The following is a 24436-nucleotide window of genomic DNA, read 5'->3' on the forward strand; positions in this document are numbered from 1 at the left end:
GTAGGCACAGAGCGAAGACTGAAGGCTCCGGCCAGACTGAAGACTGAAGACTGAAGGCTCCAGCCAGAGTGAAGACTGAAGATGAAGAGGCTTGGCTTCTCCGCTGCGGCCACTGTAGAGAAGCCAAGCCTCGCTGGTGCCGCAGCAGAGAACCCAAGCCTTGTTGCAGCTGGACCAAAGGCCTGGGTCCCGGGTGCCGGAGGAAAACCAGTGCTGGCAGCCAGGGGAAGGAAGGCCTGTTGCATGAATCTCTTCGTGCAACGGGCCTCTAGTATGTATATAAGTTCTTTGTTAATTTCCTCCTGTCCCTCTTCCCCCCTTCCCTTTGAGATGTGTCAGCCTATTTCATGCCTCTTGTTCTATTTTATTCATCTAGTTTATTTTTTTTCTTTAGATTCCTTTGTTTAATTTGAATTTTAAATTCAATTGTTGATAGATATGTATTTATTGTCATTTTATTGTTTATATTTTTTATCTTCTTATTTCTTCTTCTTAAAGAAGACCTTTTAACATTTTATGTAATACTGGTTTGGTGGTGGTGAACTCCTTTACCTTTTTTTGTCTGGGAAGCTCTCTATCTGACCTTCAATTTTAAATGATAACTTTGCTGGGTAGAGTAATCTTGGTTGTCAGGCCTTGCTTTTCATTAATTTGAATATTTCTTGTCACTCCCTCTGGCCTGCAAAGTGCCACGAACCCTGTGTGCAGCCCCACTGTTTGGCCATCTATTCCCCCCACCCCCCAACCACCACTGTAATGACGAAGGGCACACGTTGCTTCTGTAAAGTGACATCCTTCAGATACCTGGTGGCTTTTGGATATGCATAGCCTTGATGACCTGGGTGGTTTCATGGGTGTTCTTAAAGTGAACACGAAGCGTTGAACCTCTTGATTTACATTAATTTTGGGGTTTTCAAGTGAGCAGCGAATTATTTTCAGAGGTCACCTCAGGCAGTTTATGGACGAGCTCTCTCAACTTTCTTTTGGATAATATTTCAGACTTAAACACTACAGGTGTAGTACAAGGAATTCCTATGGACCCTGTTCTCAAATTCACCAGTTTTTCATTCTTTCTTTCTATTGATTGATCTATCTCCACACATAGACTTGTTTTTCCTAACCACAGCACAGAATCAAAGTCAGGAAATTTAACACCGAGTTAGCATTGTTATCTAGCCCACAGTCCATATTCAACTTTCAGTTTACTACCATTTATATTTGGTGTTTTTTGTAGGAGTAGAACCTTCGAAGGAATGAACTGTGGTCAGATATTCTATCTCAAAAGCCTCCTTAAGAAAAAAACAGGTTTCTAAAACTTAGAATGCTCGTTGTGAAAAATTTGGAAAGTACAGAAAAGCAAAAGAAGAAGAAGAGAAAAGCACTCACAATTCCAGCACAAAAGCTTAGTGCTGTGCCAGGTGGAGAGCTCGTGAAAGGTGCTGGAAGACCCCGCTCTGTGTTCTGGTCACCGGAACCTGTACTCACACACCCAGGCAGCAGCCCAGAGCCAGTACGGGGCTGTGCGGAAGAGGGCTCCTGATTGGAGCCAACCCAACTTCATGCCCCTGCCCACCACTTGGGTGGCTGCCACCTGAGCAAGTGAACTGAATGACCGCAGGGTGGGGCAGGGTGTAAGGTCGTTATTAAATACCCAAACCTTGTTCAAGACCTGAGAGGTGTTGCAGGTCCCCTCTTGTCTGCTCTATACCCCTTCCCCCCCAGGACTTAGCAAAGGGCAAGGATGGGCTTGGGGCCTTGGTTGGGAGAAACACCGCTGGCTCTTGGCAAACATCTCATAATTATTTAATACTACTTTTGTTATCCTCTTGGCCCGCTACCAGTGGGCCAGTGGAGAAAGAAGAGGTGAAACTCCAAGTTGTGAATTTTGTTTTTTGTTAGTGACTGCTCCATTTCCTAGGGGAAGGTTTAAGAACCGTTTGAAGTGTGGCTCTTCCTCTGCCTTTCATGTATCAAGGCCATCCCCTTTGCCATCACCTGCAATAACTGAGTGGGGCTCCACTTTTCCTGGCCAGAAAAGGATCTTCGCTGAGTGAGTCTTGTTTCGGGAATGATTTTTTCTTAGAAGCTGCTGTTGTGTTGTCCACGGCTCCCGGTCACCTGTTTCTCAGTTCCCCTGAGCTGGTAATGTACATTGTGTATGAAGAGACCGCTGAAGGCCGTGATCAAAAGCCTCAAGTATTTCTCATGTGTTTGTTTTTTCTTCCCCTGCACCAGACCCTCCCTTGAAGGAGCTGGCCTTGAGAGTGACTGTGGCGGGCAGCTGCCTGGGGTGTGCACACCCCGCTGGGGCACGGAATGCCTAACCTGGATGGGCCAGGATGGCAGGGCTCTTCTTCAAAGAAACCCTTTGAAGTGCAAACATTTCCTTTCCTGAAAAGAAGGGAAATTGAAATTGTTCTGTGCAGACAATGTTCTCTTAGATCAAAGAGGGAGTGAGGCTTATAAAGGGAGATTCACGATAGACCTACTGTGGCACGGTGGAGATGTGACTGTGTTGATGTCAATGTCCACTGCCCGGAGTGTGAGTTGGTGAGTTGATATTTTCCTTTAAAAAAAAAAAATTTATTGAGGTCCTAAATCTAGACCTGACAATGTTATATTTAACTATGTCTCTCTTTTGTGTTTTTATATTGTGTTAAGCATTTAGAAAGACCTTTTGGGAAATTATGACACCTCCATGATGGAAAATTTGGTAGGTAATAGAAATGGCGTTTTCATAGGACATTTGATCTAATAGGAAAATCTTTACTGTTCAAAGTGAAAAATATCTGGATGGAATTTTTCCTATTGAGTGTTATCTTAATGCGACACATGTATTTACACAGAAAGAAGTGTTTGAACGGCCTTTTGTCTTGCTTAGAAAACAAATATTCTTTAACAAGGCCGTGTGTATAATTCTGAAAATAATTGTAAAGAAAGGGCATTGATCCTACAGAACAAGAGCACAGGGACATAGCAACTAGCATCAGATAACTTGCCTCTTTTATTAAAACCGTACAGATCTCTGTCCTTGTTTCTCATAAACTTCTTTTATTTATTATACTTCTCAATAAAAATAAACTTAGTGTAAGAATTCAGAATATTTAATTTACAGTCTCTTAAAATTTTATCTCTAAGTTACAGATACCATCACCACTGTTAGTATTCGAGAAGATTCCTCCAAAACTTGATTTTATACGGTTGTTATGCTAATATTCTGTGAAATAAGGGATACTCTGTCGTTGTCATTATAAAAAATGTCCCCTTGAATCTACAAACTTAACGTTTTAGCAGCTAGTTTGGTTTTTTAAAGAATAGCTTTTGTTGGAAGACATGTCTTTTTCGCTAAATGGCAATGTTGGGAGACATTAGGCAAAAACATTCCTTAATTTTTTGAGTAACTGTACTGAACTGGGAAGAATGTCTCCCTAGTCTGAGTTTGATACGATCAGAATTTGGGAAAATTATCCGATAATTTTCCCTAGGATTTGGGCCCAGTTACTGAAAGACTGTCTTGGGTCTGTGGTCTGGTTAGGTGAGGGCATAGCTTCCTTGGGCCATTTTGAGTGGGGGCAGAGCCTGGGCACAGGCCTTGGCTGGAACATTCCATATACATTCGGGCACTTTCCTGTTGCTCTGGCTGCCGGCCTGTTAACATCTTGCCTGAGGATCTGCAAGGGAGTTCTTGTGGAATCGCCCTGGAGAGCCTTTGAGTTGGTGGGAGATGAATGTGGAACGTCCTGGGTGGGCTGGCTCTGACACCCCAGCTGGCCCCTAAAAACCCCAGCAGAGGTCTCTCCCACTAGGTGTGTGGCCATGTAGCACAGAAACACCATTTGCCCTGAAGAGGAGGCCCTCCCTGGGAGCCATGAGAGAGGGAGAGGAGCTTTCCCTCCACACTTAAGCAGCCCTGCCCCAAATTTAAATGAGCGGATGACTCAGAAACTGTAGTCCTCTTTCCTTCTGTAATTACTGTTAGACTGTCTGAAGCTTACAGGACTTTATTACTTGTCTGGGCATGGGAAAGACTCCTTGAAATTTTGTGCCCTGAGGGCCACATACCTTCCAGGTCTAGACCTCATGAAAGGCCTGCATCTACACATGCAAACTGTACACTGATAAAAAAAAAAGTGTAAACCCAGGGACAAGACTAACCATGTCATATTTTGTTTCTGAAAATTTAGCACACAAAACAAGAGACATTTTCTCCGTATAGTGCATCTTGGGCGACTTTTTGATTGGCCTCTCCATCTGTATCTAAAATGCATATAGGTAGGTATACACATGGATTGGACAGACATGGAAATACAGGCAGGCATTAAGGATAGAGAAAATACATTTTAGTGAGTCTACAAGTTCAGTAATTTACATAATGTAATAGGGTCTTCCAAACCTTAAAGTCAAGCTTCAGATGTCTTTAAACAACCTAGGCCAGGACATGCATACACACAACCCCCTAAGCCTGCATAAGGTTTACTTACATTGGGATATGGATAATAGGGATGAATGGCTAAAGGTAAAAGGGCAGGCCCACCTGGGTCCCAGAAGTGCTGGACTCTGCCAACAGGGGAGACCTGCTTTTGAATAGTCAGGGAAGAACTTGGCTGCATTTGTCTGTCCTTCAATTAAAAGCTTGGTGCCTCGTGTATATTTGCACTGGGAAATCTGAGGTAAGAGAGGTCTGCAGAGCAGACAGTGGTCCTGCGTCCCCAAGTGCTTTACTGAAAATGTTCTGAAAGTGTCGGGAAGTTCCCCGAAATTCCTCGATGTAAATGGAATTCTTGTACTTTCTCACAGGGGAAGAAGTGGGGAGAAGTAATGGGGATGGAGTGTTACTACATTCAGTTGTATATGATTTTTATTTTTGCTGGGTTGTCTGGTTCATTAATTCATATACTCATTAGAAGGCTTTCTGTTAAGTGACATGAAAATTATCATTGACATTGTTCTTCAAAATGTGGGACTCGTGACCCTTCTGTAAAGGGTGAAGAGCCAGGACTAGAACTGGGGAGAGCTTTGGATGGTGGGGTTAGGGTGTGGTCGGCATGGGCGGGACTGATTGTGCCCTGCGGTGGCTTTCACATTTTGTATTCTTCATGTAGCACCCTTATGAAAGCCCACCATAGCATTGTTTCTTTGGGAAAATCAGATTTAATTTATGGCACCTCATGTGGAAATGTAGAGGGTAGCTTATAAATAATCACCTTGTTTACACCTTTCAGTCTCTAGAAACTTGCACATTTTAGATTTGTCTCACCAGGTGTTGAGATGAGCAGTGTGTTGCATGGGTGAAACTTTGCAGTTGGGCCTGTGAATAATTGTGCTGCTTATAACACTCACCTTGGCAGAGAGGAAAATCCATCAGCCAAGGGAGTGTGTCTTGATAGTTCAGCAAAGCAGCCAGGGGAGGAAATGAAGACACATTTTAAGGTGTGAAAAAAGCCTCTAAAGGAGAAGGCTGTGCTGTCCAGCGCAAGGAACCCCCTCCCTCCATGTGTGTTCGTGGGTTGTCTGAGCAGGGCGAGGGGTAACCCATAAAGCAGGGACGTTTCATGAATGTGCTGGGAAGCCGGAGATGGTGAACATGGCTTGATGAAAGGTGCTTAGAGCCTGCAGTCCTCTGTCCCCTGCTGCCTGGCCCTGAGGTCCTCCTGGGACCCAACACCTCCTCCTCTCTGAGTGCCCCCGGCTTGCCTCCTCCTCATGTAGGCACGGGCCAGGAGCCCAGAGACCAGAAATGTTGAGCAGGGACTACAAAAAGAAAAGGCCCTGGGCCCAGTGTCCAGATCCTCCCCCTTCCTTGGAATACTCCAGAAGAGCCATGCTGGTCACAACTGTACATTTCCTCATGCCTCTGGCAGTGAGCAGCTTGGGGCAGGTCGTTCCTGCTCTCGATGCAGCCCCCTGGGTGCTTGCAGACAGGTGGGGTCAGGAACTTCCGCCCTGGGCAGCTGGTGGCTGGTAACAGCCCCTTGACAACAGTAACCTTTTGTGTGGGGCGTCTCCTGCTGAGGTTTTGGAAAACTGGGATAGGCCCTGAGAGGTTTCGGTCCCACACTATCTCACCAGGGAGGAGGCTTGGGGGAGGTTATTTTTCAAAAGGATCAGACAGCCATACACGTACAAATACATTCAGGCCCCACCAAAGGGAAAAGAAAGCAAGCTGGCCTATGTTAACCCCCCCCCCCCCCCCCCGCCCCCAGTTGGAATTTAGGATGAAGCCCTTCTGTAGCAGTGCTTCTAGAAAGAGTCGTCTTCTGCCAGAAACGTTTCTTTTGGAAAATCCTTCAGTGTTCCTGCCTCTGCTTCTCTCTTCCTCCTCTGAGACACATACTCTGCCTGCCTGGTGGGATAGAGACACAAGTGATGTTAAAGGTGTGAGAGAGAAGGGGAAGGGTCTTGCCTGCTATCAGGTACACATGCAGAAACAAGGGCAAACGTGACTCTGTGAGCTAAACTGCTTTTGATGGGCTGAGACCGGAGCCCTTCCTAGGGGGTGCTGAAGGACCACTGCTTTCTGTAATCTGGGTTAGACCAGCCTGAGACGAAAGGGGGCACCCTGTTAAGGGCACTCTGCCCAAGCCCTTTAGATTTGCCGTATCAGACCTGACCCGTTGATGGGAGAGCCTTCTTATTTGGATACGCAGATGCGCGTATATAAAAATAACACGCCCTTGCATTGAGTTCACAGAAGGTTCAAAGGAAGACAAAGGATGGCAAGTAGTCAGGTTTGCAAAAAAGGCTTCAATTGTGCAGCTGAAGTTCAGATGCTTTAAATCTGCTCTGTGGACAGAAATCCGATAAGGGTTATATTACAGAGGAGGGGAACGTTCTGATCTGCCAGTCCCAAGGAAAACGTTGCTTTTGTTTGGGGGTGGAGGAGAGTTCATATGAGGGGTGACGAAGATTTGGGACTTCCCAGTCTGGCAATACCGAGAGAAGGAGTGACCGTAAGACTCTTGGAGGCTGTGGCAGGTCGAACCACAGATTTATCACCCAGCTTTGGAAGTCAGAGCTTGTCGTTTGTCTGGATTCTCAAATGTTTTAAAATAAATAGGAAGCAAAAAGTGCTTTCCACAGCCCATGATAAATGGACAACCAGCAGGAGCAGAGGTGTGAAAAGGAGGAGGCTCGGGAAGAATGTCCTTATTGGTCGCACGGGGAAGCCAGGGGTGCCTGGGTTGTCTCCTAACAGCCCTGTACGGACATGTCTGCTCACAAAGATGGCCTTGCGAGCTTTCCCAAAGACGGGGCTCTTGGCCAGAGAAGACCACGTTTGACAGATATTATTTCCTATGTTTTTGGCATTTCAGAGTGGAGCAGGGCACCTATCCATGTTGTCCTTGTAAAGTGAGTTGCAGCCCCAGGATGGATACAGCCCTCTCGTCTGAATGTGGAGCCCCACTTGGAGCTGAATTCCTGGAGTTTTCTGTGCTCTTTCTGGGATGTCCTCTTCTAGCCCACCTCCCCCTTACTCGGGACCTCTGAGGGCCAGCCTCCAGCTCCTCCTAAGCCTGACAGTTTGCAGCTACACGAAGTATATGTTTGATCTGAAATTGGTATTGTTGCTGTCAGCCTTTAGAAAGTGGGGAGAACTGGAGACCCAAGAAACAGTGACATAATGCCAGTGACACCAATTTTAAGGCCAGGTTACCTGCATTAATGAACTCCCAGATTGGCCCATCTCATCTGAGAGAGTGGTGTGTTTCTTTCTGCCTGCAGAAAGCATCCTGTTTCTTGACTGCCAGTACCAGGAGTTTATGCCCTTATTCACGGAGCATTAGGCAGCATTGAGTATTAATGATGTTTGGTGAGAATTAATAAGTATATCTTCAGCTCTCAAGGGGGATAGGTCCTTCTTAGGAAGTTGCAAGGCAGCAGCAGGTGACCAGTGCTGGCACCAGTGTCCCTCCATGAGGACAGAAATACATTCCTTTGGGCCAAGTTTGTAAATTTGTGCATATAGTAGATCCAAAAGCTCAATTCAGCTTTTATGTTGGCTATCTGTGATCTGTTTGCAGATTCTAAATTTGGGGACTTTTAGCAGCATGGAAAGTTGACATTGGCAAAGCAAGTCTAGTTTTCTTTATAAAAATTCAAAATATACTGGGGATTTATCCTAAGTTAGAGGCAGGATACAGTGCTGTATTTTTGAAAATATAGGTCGTCATCTTTTTTTTGAAGTTTATTGTTTTGATAAGGCGTCCCTGGGATTTCTTCCAGCACAGATCAAGGGAAATTGGCGCAGGGTTGAATAATACTTTTATGTATAAATAAGAAGATCGTGGTATTCTTAGATGTTTGTGTAAGTGCTCCCATGACTAAAGAACAGTTGCAACTGTTACACAAAGGGGCTTGGAAAAATGTATCTGAACTGGCTTGGCTTCAGTTTGGGAGGTGGTAGCCTTTCTTCTCAAATTGCATCCGACTGTGTGGACTATGTGCTTCGCTGGGAGGGAATCGGACCAGGTGCTTCATTGGGAGGGATGGCAGATGTTCTGTTCACATGCTTGCTGGAGGCCCCACACAGGCACTGGTGATTCCTGCTGCAAGTCAGTAGCTGGCAAACTGGTAAAAAGGCAGACAGCTTTTGTGACTGCGGTGAGTGCCGTGGAATGTGAAGATACACCTGAGACGGTATTGCTATATAAGATTTCAAAGCAAGGCTCTCCAGGAAGTGTAGCATTTGTCCTTGTATTCATTCATTCAGCAGTTATAGTTATGGTTGGATGCGTGAGGTGCTAGTACCGAGTTACCCAAGGGCTGCCTTTTGGCGGATCCTCTGTAGATACTGTGAAGGTGCAAGCAGTTGGCTGAGAACCCCATTCCTTTATGATGAAGCCAACTAGAGAGAGTGCCAGTCTCTGCCTACCCACCTTCGTCCCCTGGAAAACTAAGGTCCTACAGTTAGGCTAAACCTGCTCACAGTTGCCTCTCTGTTTACGTAGGCAATCTTATGGTCTGTCATCAGTCCTCACCCCGTCGTCTCTGAAATATTTCCTCTTTGCTGGCCAGATTCTCTACTTTTATTTACAGCTCCCCAAACCTCCATCTTTCTGAAGTCCTTCGTGTTTGGACATGTCCCTTTTTGTTGTTGTTTATGTTCTTTCTCCCCTATTTTTGTATATTTTTCTATGTTTTTGTGTCTGTCCTTTCTCCCTTGTTAAACTACAAGCCCCTGTAGGGCAGGGACCACCTCGCTTTTTCTGTCGCTGGCAGTTCCTAACTGTGTGTGTGCAGTGGACGCTCAGTACACAACTCTTGGATGAAGGATCCTGGGACTCCGGTAGATTGGGCTTCTCTGGGTGGGAGTGTGATCGGCATTGGGTCAGGTGGTCCAGCTCTGGCGCCTTTCCCACCTACCTTTGGTGTCTGTGCCTCGCACTTTGACCTTTCCTTTGAAGAAGGGTTGTGAAGCAACATTATACACGTAAAGATCAACAAAGAAGAGTGGATGATTCCCGGGCAGAAATGCAAGTTAAAAGGCAGGAAATGAGGATACTTAGTAAACGGGTTTGGAGGGGACGAGCGGAAAGAAATGTCCTTGAAATTCTTCTTTAATCATTTGTTTTTAGAGATGGAAAGTGGGACACGGAGAACAAACATTTTCATTCAATGTATACACAGTTTGGCAAAACAAATAACTGGGCTTTGTGAGTGTCCAGATGGCTGGGCAGTCTTTTTCTGTTGAGTTCAGAGTAGAATAAGTGGGAGAAGCTGCCCCTGTGACGAAATGCAAGGTAAAATTCCACTTTTGGGATTGAGAGTCAACATATGCCAAGGCCTCTGGGTGGGGTGGTGTCGCCAGGGGAGTGACCCACAGCCCGCAGTGTGTGACCGCTTCTTTCTAAAGGAGACACATCAGTGAACAGCTCCTGGCATGAAAGGAAATGCTGTGATCCAGGCTGTGGTTGCTGTCAGGCCCCGACACCCCCCTCAGAGGACTATGGTCGTTAGCTCTACAGAAACGGCAATAGTTAAATATTCACAAATAAGAGTCTGGTTAAAAACTTGGTCATTATTAATTTCATTGTTTATATTTATTACTTATATTTCTTAATAGTTTTAACTCAGTTTAAGCATTTCTAGGCAGTTGCCCTCAAATTGCCCACCTGAGTTAGTACAGATGGAAATAAATTAAACAATAAGCTTATTTTTATATTTTAAGCTCTATATTTGTATAGTCATTTGTCAGTTACAGAACACCATCATATAATATAAAAATCTACTTATTTAGAGTTCCTGCTTAATCTCCATAGCACTTTATGAGTTGGTTATTAATAAGATTTCTTATAGATGAACAAACAACTGTAGTAACAATAGTAATAATAGCAGCAAGCATACAGCACATACTGTGTACTAGGAACTCTATGTGCATTGCATATATTTATTCATTTGAACCTTCTCAAACTCTGAAGTAGCTATTACTACCATTATCCTCATCTTATAGAGGGGAAAGGAAGCTCATTAAGTAACTTGCCGATCATATTTTGAATCCAGTTTTACCTGAGATTTTAGCCTCTTCACCATGGGGAACAGGTAGGGATGGGGTGGAGAGGTGTACATGAATTACTCATTTTCAGATGGTAAGACTGAAACAGAACTAGAGTGACTTGCCCAAGATCGCACAGCCAGGGGCAGGCAAGTCTCCTGACTCCTCCTCAGATCAGTGAGCAGATGCAAAATGAGCCACATGAAAAAAATGTTTCACTCAGGGAGCACTTAGTTCAACAAACTCAATAACGTAGCTTGATGCGAGTGGGCAGGCCTTCCCACCCAGGTGCCCTGAACCGTGGCATTCTTCTCCATGCATGGAAAGGTCAGAAGACTTTTATCTCGTTGGACTGAATTTGTGTGATGTTGACTGCGATGTCTGTCTAGCTGGAGGCCTTGCTGTGTTCACGGTTGGGCTTAGCCGCAGAGGTGGGTCCTGGGGGGAACTGGCCCAGTGAAGCGGCTTTGGGATGAGGCCACATTAGCCACGTAGAGCCCTGATGAGCATCATTGAGATTGTCTGAGGCTCAGTCTTCTCATTTATAAAGTGAGGATTGACTGTTGGTTTTCTGTGCATGTGGAAAACTTATCAGTGTCTGCAACATACAGCTGTGCAGATTTTACTATATTACATTGAGGATTGTGTTGTTATAATGCAGTGTGTTGTTGTAACTGGTCACTAGAATCTGTCCGGCATTTTTTATTCTAGGGGAGGTCTGTGTAACTCACTGTAGAGGGAGGAGGGCGAGCCACTAGATGGCTGAAAGCCCCATCCAGCTGTGTGAGTATATAATTGAGGCATAGTACTTGGCAGTGGCCTGGACGGCCAGCATTCCTCAGGTGACATCAGCAGTCATGGACATCCACAGGTCGCTGCCCATAAGGCTTCGCCATTAGGGCCCCTGCAGGGAGCAGATGGTGTCCTCAGAGTAGGTAGTCTGAGGTGAGTTAATAAAGCTGCTGTTTAAGAAGCCTGTGGGTGTGACAGCAGACCCTGAGCAACCCTAGAACCCTAGGCCTGGAGGGTGCAGAAGAGAGTTGGTGACCACAGCTTCCATCAAGGAGGCCATCCCCCTCCCTCTCCTGCCAGTGCCCAAATTGCCAGGAGCCCTAGTGGAAAAGGGTGGAGAGTGGCCCTGGGGCAAATGGGATGTCATTTCAGGCCTCGGAGGACAAAGACCAGCTACATGTGCAGCCCCACATTTTGGGTTGTTTCAAATAAGCCTCAGTTCTTAATGTGTAGTCGAAGTGATCGGACAGAGGCCCATTTTGAAAGCATTTAAGCTGATGGCTTTTTTGGTAAAATTTCTTCAATTACTTGGAGCAAGTTTGTCTAAGTCATTCAGAGTATTTGGACTTCCATGGTAAAATAAAAGCGTAGATTAGATCATGAGAAGGGCGAGAGAAAATATATTAAGCTTTTTGGGCCACATGTAGTCTCTGTCGAATAATTGGTCTATTCCTCCTCTTCCTCTTCCTCCTTTTTTAAAAAAAACAAACAATAAAAACCATTCTTAATTTGTGGTCAGTACAAAAATGGGCCAAGTGCCATAGTTTGACACCTTGTGGACTAGATATTTTGTTTCCCTAAGTGTGTTGTGTGACAGATGATTTTAGGGCATGCACAAACATGTTCATCTTAATAGTATAAGTGCAAATGCATATTAGAAAAAATATGTACTGGAAATGTCCAGAACTCACTGCCCATAAGGCTCTGGCCATAGGGTCCCTGCAGAAAACAGAAGGCCTCTTATTTGTGTGATGGGGCTGGTTCATATCTGGTCTCAGATCACTTTGGTGCTCCATTTATGAGAGTAATACAAGGTTTTCCGAAAGAAAATTTAAATCATTGAAAGGCGGGTGCCTTTAAGGAACAGCATTAGGAATAACTGTATGCATGCTGCCTGGATACAACAAAAACTCATGAAAGCGGTATGCAAATAGGCTGATTTGGAATGTACTAGGTCATCTTGTAATCAATCCCTTCTTACCAACACTGGTGTCCCTTGATTATTTCATATTTCATACTAGAGGCCCAGTGCATGAATTTGTGCACGGGCCCCTCAGGGCACCCTGCCTTGGCCTGGCACTGCCCCCTCACCTGCTCCACCATCACGCCTGCAGGGCGATCGATCAGGGCTGGGCCTCCCTGCCTGGCTCCCTCAGCACCTGGGAACTCTGCGCCCTGCCGCTGCCACCGCTGGTCGCTGTCTGCAGGGTGATCTGCGGGACGATTGGGCCACCGTTTGTACCCACCTCAGCCTGGCACTGCCTGCTCACCTGCTCCACCATTCGCCACAGTCCTGCTCTCATCAGGGCCAGCAGCACCTCCACTGCAGCCCACTGCCAGCACAGTGTTGCTGACGCCGGCCATGTTCCACACCTCCCCCTGGTGGTCAGCGCACGTCATAGCAAGCAGTTGAACTTCCAGTCTCCCTGTCAACCGCCCAGGGGACAATTTGCATATTAGGCTTTTATTATATAGGATGTAGCCTGTTGGGACCATTTCATGCAGGTGAAAATGTTCTCAAGAAGAAATCTTGTGTGAGTTTAGCAGAAAAAAATGGGAGGACAGAGCCATCTTTAAATCAGGTCCCTACTGCTAAATGGCAGGTGTGTGTGGTGCCATGCCGCCTGTGCCTCCTTCCCTGGGAGAGAATAGTCTCCTGTGGGGAGCCCTTTGCATCATAAATCACTGCCTGCACATTGCATTTCCCTGACTGTGTTCATATGTAGAATTGCAGTGACACAGCCAAGTGCTTTAGCCCCAGGAGAACAAATTAAGGCTCTCAAAGCACAGAAACTCAGAACCCAAAGCTTGCAAGTGCTTGCTTATTCCCTTTGGTAATCAATGGGCTGGTGCAGGCAGGCTCCTCTGAACCTGGCTGCCCTTGGCAGCTCCTGGCCACATCTAAGGCTGCTTCAGAGCAGCCGCACCCTGGGACACGTCCATTGGGAGGACGGAGCAGGCTAACACCTGCCTGCAGGAAGTTGTACAAGAGCTTGTCAGTGCCCAGGAGAGTAGCATGAACTCACCTGTCAGGTGTGCCTGGGCGGACAAAGGGTTGTCTCCAAGCCTCCTGAGCATTCCAGACCTTCAGTGCAGGAAGCATTCCCAAATGTGTCTCCTGTACATCCCACTTCCCTAGCGGGACACGTTTTTTTCCCCTGCCTCACTGTATGTGTACCTTCCTGGTCTTAGAAAATACTGTGTTGGAGCTAAGATACTTCGTTAAATTTGTTACTGCCTGTGATCGTGTGCCTTCTGATTACCTATGAAAGCTGTCCCTTTTTCTCTGAGATCCTGGACCATGTGTACACAGAGTGAGAGGGGTCCCCTCTCCCCATCCCCTGTGCTTGTCTAAACCAGCCAATGCTGCAGCCTTCCTCAATTTTATTATTCTATGTCCTGTTGCCATGGAATATTTAAGCTGTGAATTAAAACTGGAGTTTATGTTCACACTGGAACCGGAGATATGGCAGTACCAGGAGCCAGTTTCATGTTCCTGAAACTCAACTCGAAATGGGTCTCCCACAGAATAGCTGCTGTGCAGCTGGAGTGGACATCTTCTTTCCCCCTCAGCCAGAGCTCTAATGGTTGGTTTTGGGGGTAGGCGGGAGAGTTTGACTTGAAGCAGAATGAAAGTATGTAGACAAAGTGCTCCTCCCCTCCCCTCTTCTTTCCACAGCTTCATTAATGGTAATTTACATACCATAAAGATCATCCATCGAAAGTATAAATTCAGTGGCTTTCATCAGGGATAAGAACCAAAGTTGTCTTCAGAACCTGTTTTTTAAGTGGGAGGATGGTCCCTGTGTCTAATTAAAGTTTTACTGTAATGACATTACGGCCCATTGCCCTAGGGGACTGATTGTAGGTACATGGACTCTCAGTCCTATTAAAAATCATGGAGCATAAGGGTGGATCTCGAGTTAGTCATGCGGAGGTCTGAACCAAGATTCTGCTTTAAACAGCTGGTTTTTCATACGTGAGCTGGTGTAAAAGCTGTATAAGCTTCAAGGGGCCAGATTGAGTGTTAAATGACATGACACTCAGTGCCTTACAAGAGGGCCCTGGTACATAGTAGGCACTTAATATAAATGTTAGCCATCATTATCATTGTTATTGTTATTACTAGAGGCCTGGTGCATGAAATTCGTGCATGGGTGCGGTCCCTAGGCCTGGCTGGCGATCGAAGCACAAGCATCTGGTGTGGAAGGGCAGGTCCCAGCTACCTTCTGGACCCCGGGCCCTGCACATCCCCCTCCACCTGAGTCACAGCACCCAAGTCCGCACGCGGAGATGTGGTGAGTGCAGCCTGACGCCGCGGGCCGGGGCGCAGCGTGGGCCTCTGGGCTGCCCAGTGGTGCCACACGGAAGCCAGGTGGGCAGTGTGCTCTCTCCCAGCCGGCCTCGCCGACTGGCTCCTGCACGAACCCACAGGGAGCCCAACTGGCCCCTGCGGTCGGTCTTGGCGGCTGCGGCCTGGCTCACCCGGAAGAGGCTGTGCAGGTGCAGGGCAGGCTCCTCTCAGGCACCCGGCACCTGAGCATGGGGACTTTCCTGGAGCAGGAGCCCTGGTGTTCCGGGGGAGGGTAGCAGACGGAGTGAGAGCAAGCTCAGTGGACACCCTGCATTCTCACTGCACCTCCATCCCTGTCACCCCCCGCCCCCAGGTAACTGGTGAGAGGTCGCAGCTCCCCACCCTGGCGCTGTGGGAGGTTGGTTGCTGCTACCCACCTCAGTTCCCCATCCCAGCCTGGGGCCTGGCCCTGATCAGGCGATCAGGGCCTGCTGGCTGCTGGTCGCTGTCTGCAGGGCAATCGATCAGGGCCGGGCCCCCAGCCTGGCTCCCCCAGTGCCTGGGAGCCAGGCGGCAGCCATCTGCAGGGTGATCGGAGGGGCGATCGGGCCCCTGCTCACACCCGCCTTGGCCTGGCACCGCCCGCTCACCTCCACCATCCCGTTGCAGTCCCACTCTGTCGGGGCCCATCGGGGCTGGGAGAGCCTCCACTGTAGCCTGCTGCCAGCGCTGCGTCTCCGATGCCCTCCATGTTCTGCATTGCCCCCTGGTGCAATGACTGCCCAAGGGGACAATTTGCATATTAGGCTTTTATTATATAGGATAGAATTATTGTTATTATTGGGGCCATGTCTGGCTTAGGCATGTGTTTATTATAGCAGGACCAGAGTAAGGATTCTGAGCATAGTTGGTGACAGCATTTAAAGAGTGGGGAGGCAAGGATGGAATGGAAAAGCAGCCTGTTCTTCCATACCTGCCCTCCCCCAGCACCAGTCCTCCCTTCCTCTTTCCCCACTATTTTTCTGCCCTCATCATTTTTGCCTTTCATAGTCGGAGAGGATCTCTGCATTAGATGACTTGTCAGTCCCTTCCAACTCTTAGAACCTGTGATTTTGTTTTTCAAATTCTCAGGTTTTAAAAAACAAAGAGGTTCACACTCACTGGTAGGCAGAGCCTTTCTGGGAAGGAAGCTACCATTCTGGTCTCTGGACGCTGCCTCATCTTTGTGCTCCTTCAGAGCCACAGCGCAGAGTTGTCCTTCACTCTTAAACACCCAAACAGCGGGTTTTCATAAGAGGAATTTTTTATAAGGTGGCAGTGGAGCCTTAATATCAAAGTTGAGTTGCTTACCTGCTCTGAGCTCCCACACCTCATCTGTGAACGGGGGGTGAGGGATCCTCTCTGGAGGCTCAGCACAGCACAGACACTTAGCACAGGTCAGCTCCTTCGCCTCACCGGAAGCCCCACCTGGCAGTCGCCTCTCTAACCTTGTCATCATCTTCGAGTTATATGCAGAGGAGTGAATCTCAGGCAGTTCTGCAAGATACCCGAGCCACTCTTAGAAATGAGAACCCGGATGAGTAGGTGATGCTTGTCGTTCACACTGCATCTTTTAATCTCTTATTTTTTCATCTGCTTGCCTCTCAGTTATTCTCAATCCTGTTTTGGGGACATCGAGGGTTCTCCAGGGATGTGGTAACACAGTTTTTATGATGAATACATACTCATTTGCAAACATCATTTGTACTGTTGGTTTTTTAAAAATAAAACATGATTTAACAATAATTTTTAAGCCAGTTCACTTAAAAACATATTAGTAGAGCACTTTGCAGCCCACACAGCTCCATACAGAAGGCAGGCTTCCTCCACCTCGGTGGCCATCATTCTTGGTGTGGGGCTGTGCCATGCCCTGTAAGACGGTCAGCAGCATTCCTGGCCATGCCCTGTAAGACGGTCAGCAGCATTCCTGGTTGTCACAGCTGACAACCAAATATGTCTCCAGACATTGCTAACTGTTCCTTAGGGCTTAAGTTACCCCCAGCTAAAAACCTGTCCTGCAGCCTCTGACTTGGCCTCCCCTAGTGGGCCTTCCCCAGGAGATCTGTGCTGATGGGAGGAATGGCCTGCACTGGCCTGTCGCAGTACACAGCCAAGGATCCTGGGCCTTCAGAGGAGCATTTCACATCTCAGAGGAAGGATGAATCACCAGGTTGTGAGGCCAGTGGTCCTTTCCTTGATACTGGAGTCATTTTTCTTTTTTTTTTTTTTTTTTTTTTAATATATTTTATTGATTTTTTACAGAGAGGAAGGGAGAGGGATAGAGAGTTAGAAACATCGATGAGAGAGAAACATCGATCAGCTGCCTCCTGCACACTCCCTACTGGGTATGTGCCCGCAACCAAGGTATATGCCCTTGGCCGGAATCGAACCTGGGACCCTTAAGACCGCAGGCTGACGCTCTATCCACTGAGCCAAACCGGTTAGGGCTGGAGTCATTTTTCTTTTTAATAAAAATTTTTAAATCCTGTTTTATAGAGAGTGGAAGGGAAGGAAGGGGGAGAGAAAGAGAGAGGGAGAGAAACATGGATGAGAGACAAACTGACTGGTTGTCTCCTGAACATGCCCCCAACTGACCCAGGGATCAAACCTGCAACCCAGCTACGCGCCCTTGACTGGGAATCAAATCCGAGACCCTTCAAGGCTTGGGCAGATGCTCTAACCATTGAGAATACTGGCCAGGCTGGGCTGGGCTGGAGTAATTTTAATTATTGAAGAGTTGGGGGTAGGAGGAACATTTGGCTATTTCCTTGAGCACATTTCCTGTTGAGTTTGTAATTTTTTCTCCCTGATAAGCATTGTAGGACCACAGTGTCTGTCTAGATTGTGTGATCTTTCAAACAGCTTTTCTGTTTAAATGTTATTACTGCCTTAGGGAGTAGACAGAAACTGGTGTGGGTCCCAGTACAGGTGGAATTAGGGTGGACATTGGCAATTGAGAGGAGAGGTGGGACACTCATGTTTTCAAGTAGACACTAGAGTCCCTTTGTGAGTTTGCCTGGGAACCATTAGCAACAGCTATAGAAACCTCTGTCATCAGGCAAAGATACATATAACTGAGAGACTGGTAAGTGGGAATGTACTGTGCGGTCATAGAGCTACGGAAGTCAGGAAGTGTGGGTAAGATGGCAGTGTAGTGGAACATGATATGTAAAAGTATTTTGGTTTCTGGTACCATCCCAGCCTGCCCCTTGCTAGTTAACAAGAGTTTGGTGATTTTTTGTATAAATTCAGAGTTCAGAGTTTCAAGACTGGTAGGCTAAGGGACAGGGGAGTCACTATTAAGTTCCTGTGGCCCAGAAAACCATTTTGGAGTCACCACCCTCACAGTACCCATATTGCAGGCTCATAAAAAGAGGGGAAGAAAGTGGAATGTCTGAGCACTGTCTGGATCCTTTGGTGCCTGGAGGCCTCATGGTTCAGGGGACATTGTGGGCTCCAGTCTGGACTGTCACCTGCCTCTTTCCTTGAAGAGGAAGCCAGCGCAGTCAGCTCCGCACAGTGCGTTCCAGCCTCGCAGCCCACGTTCCCTTTTAACAAACGAGCTCAGGCTAAAATGGCAAAACTATTTACTAGTATGCCAGAGAAAAAATGTAATTATGGTTTGCTTTTACAAACTATAAATCCCTCCTTTCAGAACTCTGACACCTTGCTTATTTCTCCCTTTGGCTGTGGGACCTTGGCCATCCCAAAGGAGCTCTGTTCTGCCACAGTTCTTGTTTGGAGTCAGTGAACTTAGAAATCCCCTGACTGCCTTGAACTGTGCTTCCTATTGTAGCTTCATTCCTGACAGTAATGCTGATGTCTTGCCTTCTCGTGGGATAGAGCATTGGTTATGTCATTGGGCCTCATCTTATTTCTAATTATTTAATGGAATTGCATTAGGGGACCAGAAGTGTGCTACCTCCACTTAATAATTCACCCATTCTTATTTTTTGAAACGGTGTTCCCAGTAATAGAGTGTAAACACCATGAAAACAGGTATTTTGGTCTCGTTAGTTTCACTGCTGCATACCTGGTTTCTGGAACTGTGTGTGGCAGGCACTCAGGCATGCGGCATGAAGAACAGGATAAACCTCACAGGCAAAGCACATATTTAAGTTAGCAAAACGTTGGGCATTATATTTAATAAAACAAAAAAAATTGCTTTTGCCTGAATGGAAAGATCTGATGCCTTTGGCTTATACATTGTTCAGTGGAAGACCATTTGTGGATGTTTTCCCGTTATTTTAGGTACATATCTCCCGCCTGTGTGACGGTGTCACATAGTGTCAGGATCACACCTTGACAGTTTCTGTGTGCTCCTTGAAACAGGTGTGATATTGGAATGCTGCTGGCTGTATTTAAGAAATAAATGACATTGAATGCTTTAGGCATGAGGTGTGTGTAGCATTCTCATTGCTGACTTTAGCAAGTGAATCTTCAAATCTGAAAAAATGGAATTAATTGGTTGAACATTCTTGGATTGAAGAAAGGCAGTGCTAATGAATTCATTTGCCAGGCGTTTGGTCTCACGGATCCTGGTGAGTTCACCCACATTAACGTACAGCCTCTCTTTCTTTGAGACTTGTCAAATGAGGGTGAGGTGCTTCCAGGCCAGGACTGTGAATAGAGCAGGGGTCACCCCCAGGCTGCTTCAGCGAGCCTGAAGGAAGTCCCGCTGCTTTCCTGACTTGAGTGGGTGCGAGGCTTGGCTGTGCTCACATCACTGGGCAGCCCAGCAAGCAGCGGTTCTCAAACTGTTTGGTCTCAAAGCCTCCTCATTCTTGTAGACTATTGAGGGCTTCCCAGAGCTTTGGCTTAGATGAGTTATATGTATCAATATTTATCACATCACTAATATTCATGTATTAATCCACTCAAAAATGACATCAATAAAACCTCTTATCTTAACATGAATAACATTGTAATAAAAATAACTATTTTCTAAAACAATGGAATTTAATAGGAGTGTTGTCTTACATATTTACACGTTTCTTTACTGTTTAGCTTAATAGAAGGCAACCGGGTTCTGATGTCTGCTGTGCATCCGTCAGTGTTGATGTATTGTTTTAGATGAAGTATGTAAAGATGGCCTCAGAGAATTCTTGGGAAGGAGGAGTACTTTAGTAGCCTTTCTAGATAATTGTGGTTATTGTCTCTTGATACTACATGAAAACTCACAGGCAGTGGTGGGTTCCACTGTGGAATCTGAAACCGCATCAGTGAGCTTTTGTGCTGTAAGCTACACGGGCCTGTTCTGCCATATGAGTTACCTGTCACCTGGGTATGGTCTGTTTTACTGCATTACTGCACAGTTGAGCTATGCAGATCTGACAGGTTGACACATTTCATCACATAATATTTTTCTGAAAATTTGGGAAGCTGTTGTGATCTTGGTGATGGATGCAAATTTTCCAAAGTTCTGATTTTTGTGTGTGTTTGCTTGAAAGCTCCAATTTTATCATTGACAACAAAGATTACCAATTGTTTGCCCCCCAGATTCTACTTTCACTCCAGAGTTTTCTTCTTAAAGTACAGATCCAGTCGTGGCTCTTGGCTGCCCCTCCGTTCCCCCAAGAATAAAGCGCAGTTTTCTTGACTTCATCATATGGACTTTGACGACTTCATCCCGGCCCCAGCACTTGGGCAGTTTCCAGGCTTGTTTCCACATATATATACATTTTTTTGGTGTAGCTTAAAACATCGCATATTTATTACCTTACAGTTCTGGAGGTCAGAAGTTTGAAATAGGTCTCACTGGGCTCAGATCAGGGCGTTGGCAGGGATCCGCTTCTTTAAGGCTCTTGAGAGAATCTGTCCCTGGTCTCTGCCAGCTTGTAGGAGCTGCCTGCCCTCCTTGGCTCATGCCCCCTGACAGTGGTGGATGGAGTCTATCCGACATGGCATCCCTGTGACACTGGACTCTCCCACTTGCTTTTCCACCTTTTAAGGACCCTGGTGATTACTTGAGGACACCCAGGAAAATCTTCCCATCTCAAATTCAGCTGATTTTTTCCCCCTTTTTTCCGCAATTTTAATTCCCCTTGTTATGGAGCCTAAAATAGTCACAGGTTCCTGAAGTTAGGATTTGGTCTTTGGGACCATTATTCTGGCTGTCACACTCAAGCCTCCACAGTTTTACATTTAGGCCCCCTCCCCGCCCTTATGATGGGTAAAGTCGTCCTCTCTAAACATCACCTCATTGCAAAAGCCTTTCCAGAAGGCTCTTGGTGGGGCCAACTCTGGTCTCTTCTACCAAGACGGAGCCTCAGGTATGAATCAGCACCTGGGCGCAGTCGCACAGTAGGGTGCCTGTCAGTCTCCTCTGTTGGACTGTGAGCCTGAGCCTTATTCATCCTTGTTTTTCTCAGTGCCCTTGTGGTACTTGGCACATGGTAGAGCATCAAGAAATAGCAAAATATTGATGATTTGGGGCTATCTTTAAGTGAATGTTGAGTTTCTTTGTTGTGATAATGATGTCATCGTTATGTAGGACTGTCTTTCTTGGGATTTACCATTCGCTGTTATAGCTCACTTGCAAATGGTTCACGACAAAAGCATATATTTCTACAAAGATATGGCAAATGTTAAATATTGGTAAATGCAGATGAAGAGTGTAAATGTTCATCTAACTTTTCTATCGTGTTGGACATTTTCAAAATAGAAAGTGGAAAAGAATGAAATCAACATGTAATGAAGTGCATGGCTGTGTTGGTTGGGATTGCTGGAAAGCCGGTTCACTGCTGTTGAGGTGTTAAAACTAGCTGTTGATTGAGTCTTCATTGCATTTGACATAGTGATCACCATCTCGGGGTTCACATGCGGTGCAGGTCATCTTCAGGAAGCCTGATGAAACCTCCCCAGCTCCGAGTGAGTGTGTACGTGCAAAGTAGAAATGATAAGATTGAGAAAGCAGAGAACTTTCTGTGCCACTCATCTGGAAGGTTCTTCCTAACATGCCCTCAGGGAAGTCGGACCTCGCTGCATCCAGACAGTGGCCCCTCCAGTCACCCACCTCATTCTTTCTGGGATTGCAGGCCACTCCACCAGGCACGTCAGCAGTGCACATGCTACATTTAGAACAATCTGTGGCCTGTCTGGGTGTCTGCTCAGTGCCCACGTGTCAGCTGGTAGAAGAGAGCTCCCTCATGAAATGGTTGACTATACAGATTGGAGTGTGACTGTTTCCTGAGGGAACCAGCTAAGGTTTTCTGCCCCCACTGACCTTGGTTCTCAGTGCCAGTGTCAGGAGAGGGTTCACTCCCCTCTGTGGTCCCTAGCAAGGGCCTCAGTGCTCTGTCTCACATGCCCTAGATTTGTGGAAACAGACTGTGTGGAGGATGCTTTGATAGCATCCTTATCTATGTACTAGAGGCCCAGTGCATGAAATTCGTGTACGGGTAGGGTCCCTAGGCCTGGCCGACGATCAGGGCTGACCTGTGGGGCGACTGGCGGGGTGATTGGGTCCCTGCTTGCACCTGCCTTGGCATGGCACCACCCGCTCACCGGCCCTGCCCCCTGCCGCCACTGCCAGCCACCTCCCTCTGCGGGGTAACCCTTGGGGTGATCGCGGGGTCCCCACTTACACCTGTCTTGGCTGGCCTGGCGCCACCTGCTCGGGCCTTGCCGCGGCCACCATTCGGGGCCTGCGGGCTGGGGGCAGCTCCTGCGTTGAGCGTCTGCCTCCTGGTGGTCAGTGCACGTCATAGTGACTAGTCATTTCGCTGTTCAGTCGATTTACATATTAGGGTTTTATATAGATAGACGTAAAAGCCTAAGCGATCGAACGACCGAATGACTGGTCACTATGACATTCACTGACCACCAGGGGGCAGACACTCAATGCAGGAGCTGCTCCCTGGTGGTAAGCACCACTGAGCTGACGGACAGGTGCCAGATGCAGGGCTTACAGCTGGCAAATGCGGCTGCAGCGGCGTGAGCCTCTCCCAGTCGGGACTGACTGGGCATGAGCCTGCAGCCAGTGCAGCGGGGCCGGGATGAGCAGGAGTGGCAGGCAGCATTGGACTGCCGGTTTCGGCCTAATCCCCACAGGCCACGCCGAGGGACCCCACTGGTGCACGAATTCATGCACTGGCCCTCTAGTTTAAAATATGATCTTCCATTTATACAGGTGATGTGGTAGCATGCCTGGGTTCAAGGCCATCTTGTCGGTTTCCTATCTTCTGAATTCCCCCATTGATGCCCTGCCTGGTGGTGCTTCACCCCGTGTCTGCCCACTCCCTGTGACGTGACCTCCCCGCTCTCATCCAATCTTAGTTTGCATTACAGCTAGGAGTCCTTCCTGGTACTGAGCCAAATGGAATCATTCCTCTTGTAACAGCCACCGGCATGGAGATTCTGGGGCCAAAGAGATTGTGTCTAATGTCTCTTCTTTGCTTCTCAGGAGCCTGAAGCCCCCAGCTCATCCCTACTGAAACATCCTTGCTCCAAGACCCAGGTGATTGTTGGGTGACAAGGTGACAAGTCCTCGCATCATATTCCAGGTATAGTCTGCCCATTAGCACCCCAGCAAGATGGTCGTCACTTATGTGCTAGAATATATTAACTTAGACCTTTGGTAGGTTGTTGACTTTTTAAGTGAACTGACAACTAAAACCCTCTGTTGTTGTTCTTTTAAAATTTATAGCTTCTGTGCTTTTTCAGGATCACCTAGTACTTCCATCTCATCAGAAAACAGGTTTGCCTTTTCACAGTGGTGGGTTTCTTAAATTCCTACATTTCTTTCAAACAGAACTCTTTTTTTAAAGAGATTTTTAAAAATGGATATTTTTCTTTAGAGAGGAGGGGGAAGGAAGAGAGAGCAACATCAATGATGAGAGAGAAGCATCGATCAGCTGCCTCCTGCATGCCCCCTACCCAGGATGGAGCCCAAAACCTGGGCTTGTGCCCTGACCGGGAATTGAACTGTGACTTCCTGGTTCATGGATTGATGCTCAACCACTGAGCAACACTGGCCAGGGCCAACAGAATTCTTAATACCTACAGATGGTAAGGCCTTCTGCACAAAGGCCTCATCCTCAGGGTGTGCTCCTGGTGTGGACGGCGAATGCTATGCTCCGAGGCTGCTGGCTGCTCCCTGATGGTGTGCACAGTGTGCCAATGACACAGTGGGCTGTGTTTCTGCCTTTGACTCTGGAGGACTTTGCATTTCTCAAGGTAGTGGCAGGCTCCAGTTTCTTTCCTACTCCTAAACTTTTACTCTTGCTCCTATTTCTCTCCCTCTTCTATTTTTCACTCTTTTACTTAAGAATTCTTTTGCAGCTTGTTCTGGGATTTAGGTGCCATCAAGATCTGCTATAGATAGTGTGTTTTATGCAGGTTCTTGGGTTCCTAGAGTCCTGAGGGGGCATTGGAGCCAGGAGGGGGTGGTGGGGTTTGGGGAGGTCAAGGCTAGCTAGTGGGTCTTGGCGTACCATTTCTTTTTAAATTAGAGTAGCTCCTGTTTTATCTTACTCTTGCATTTGGTTTTGGCATAGGATGTAGTGAGGGGGAAAAGTTTTTCTATTAAAATATTTGAAAGCCCTAGCTGGTTTTTCTCAGTGGATAGAGCATCGGCCTACAGACCGAAGGGTCACGGG

General features: G+C 47.0%; 1 protein-coding gene across 3 annotated transcripts in view; it reads left to right on the plus strand.

Moving 5' to 3' along the window:
• The window catches only part of SLC7A1 (solute carrier family 7 member 1), a 56825-nt gene that overhangs the window by 8209 nt on the left and 24180 nt on the right, over nucleotides 1–24436 (plus strand). For 2 of the 3 annotated variants that reach the window (XM_070409395.1, XM_070409398.1), the window contains exon 2: nucleotides 23242–23341. The gene's annotated coding sequence lies outside the window, so the exon portion shown is untranslated. Of the gene's footprint in view, nucleotides 1–2509; nucleotides 2551–23241; nucleotides 23342–24436 lie in introns of those variants that run through there. The other variant, XM_070409397.1, reaches the window with a different exon arrangement.

The sequence above is a fragment of the Myotis yumanensis genome, unplaced genomic scaffold (genome assembly GCF_028538775.1).
Source record: "Myotis yumanensis isolate MYYU_CA2020_CCGP unplaced genomic scaffold, mMyoYum1.0.hap1 SCAF_3, whole genome shotgun sequence".
In the NCBI taxonomy this organism is placed as follows: Eukaryota; Metazoa; Chordata; class Mammalia; order Chiroptera; family Vespertilionidae; genus Myotis; species Myotis yumanensis.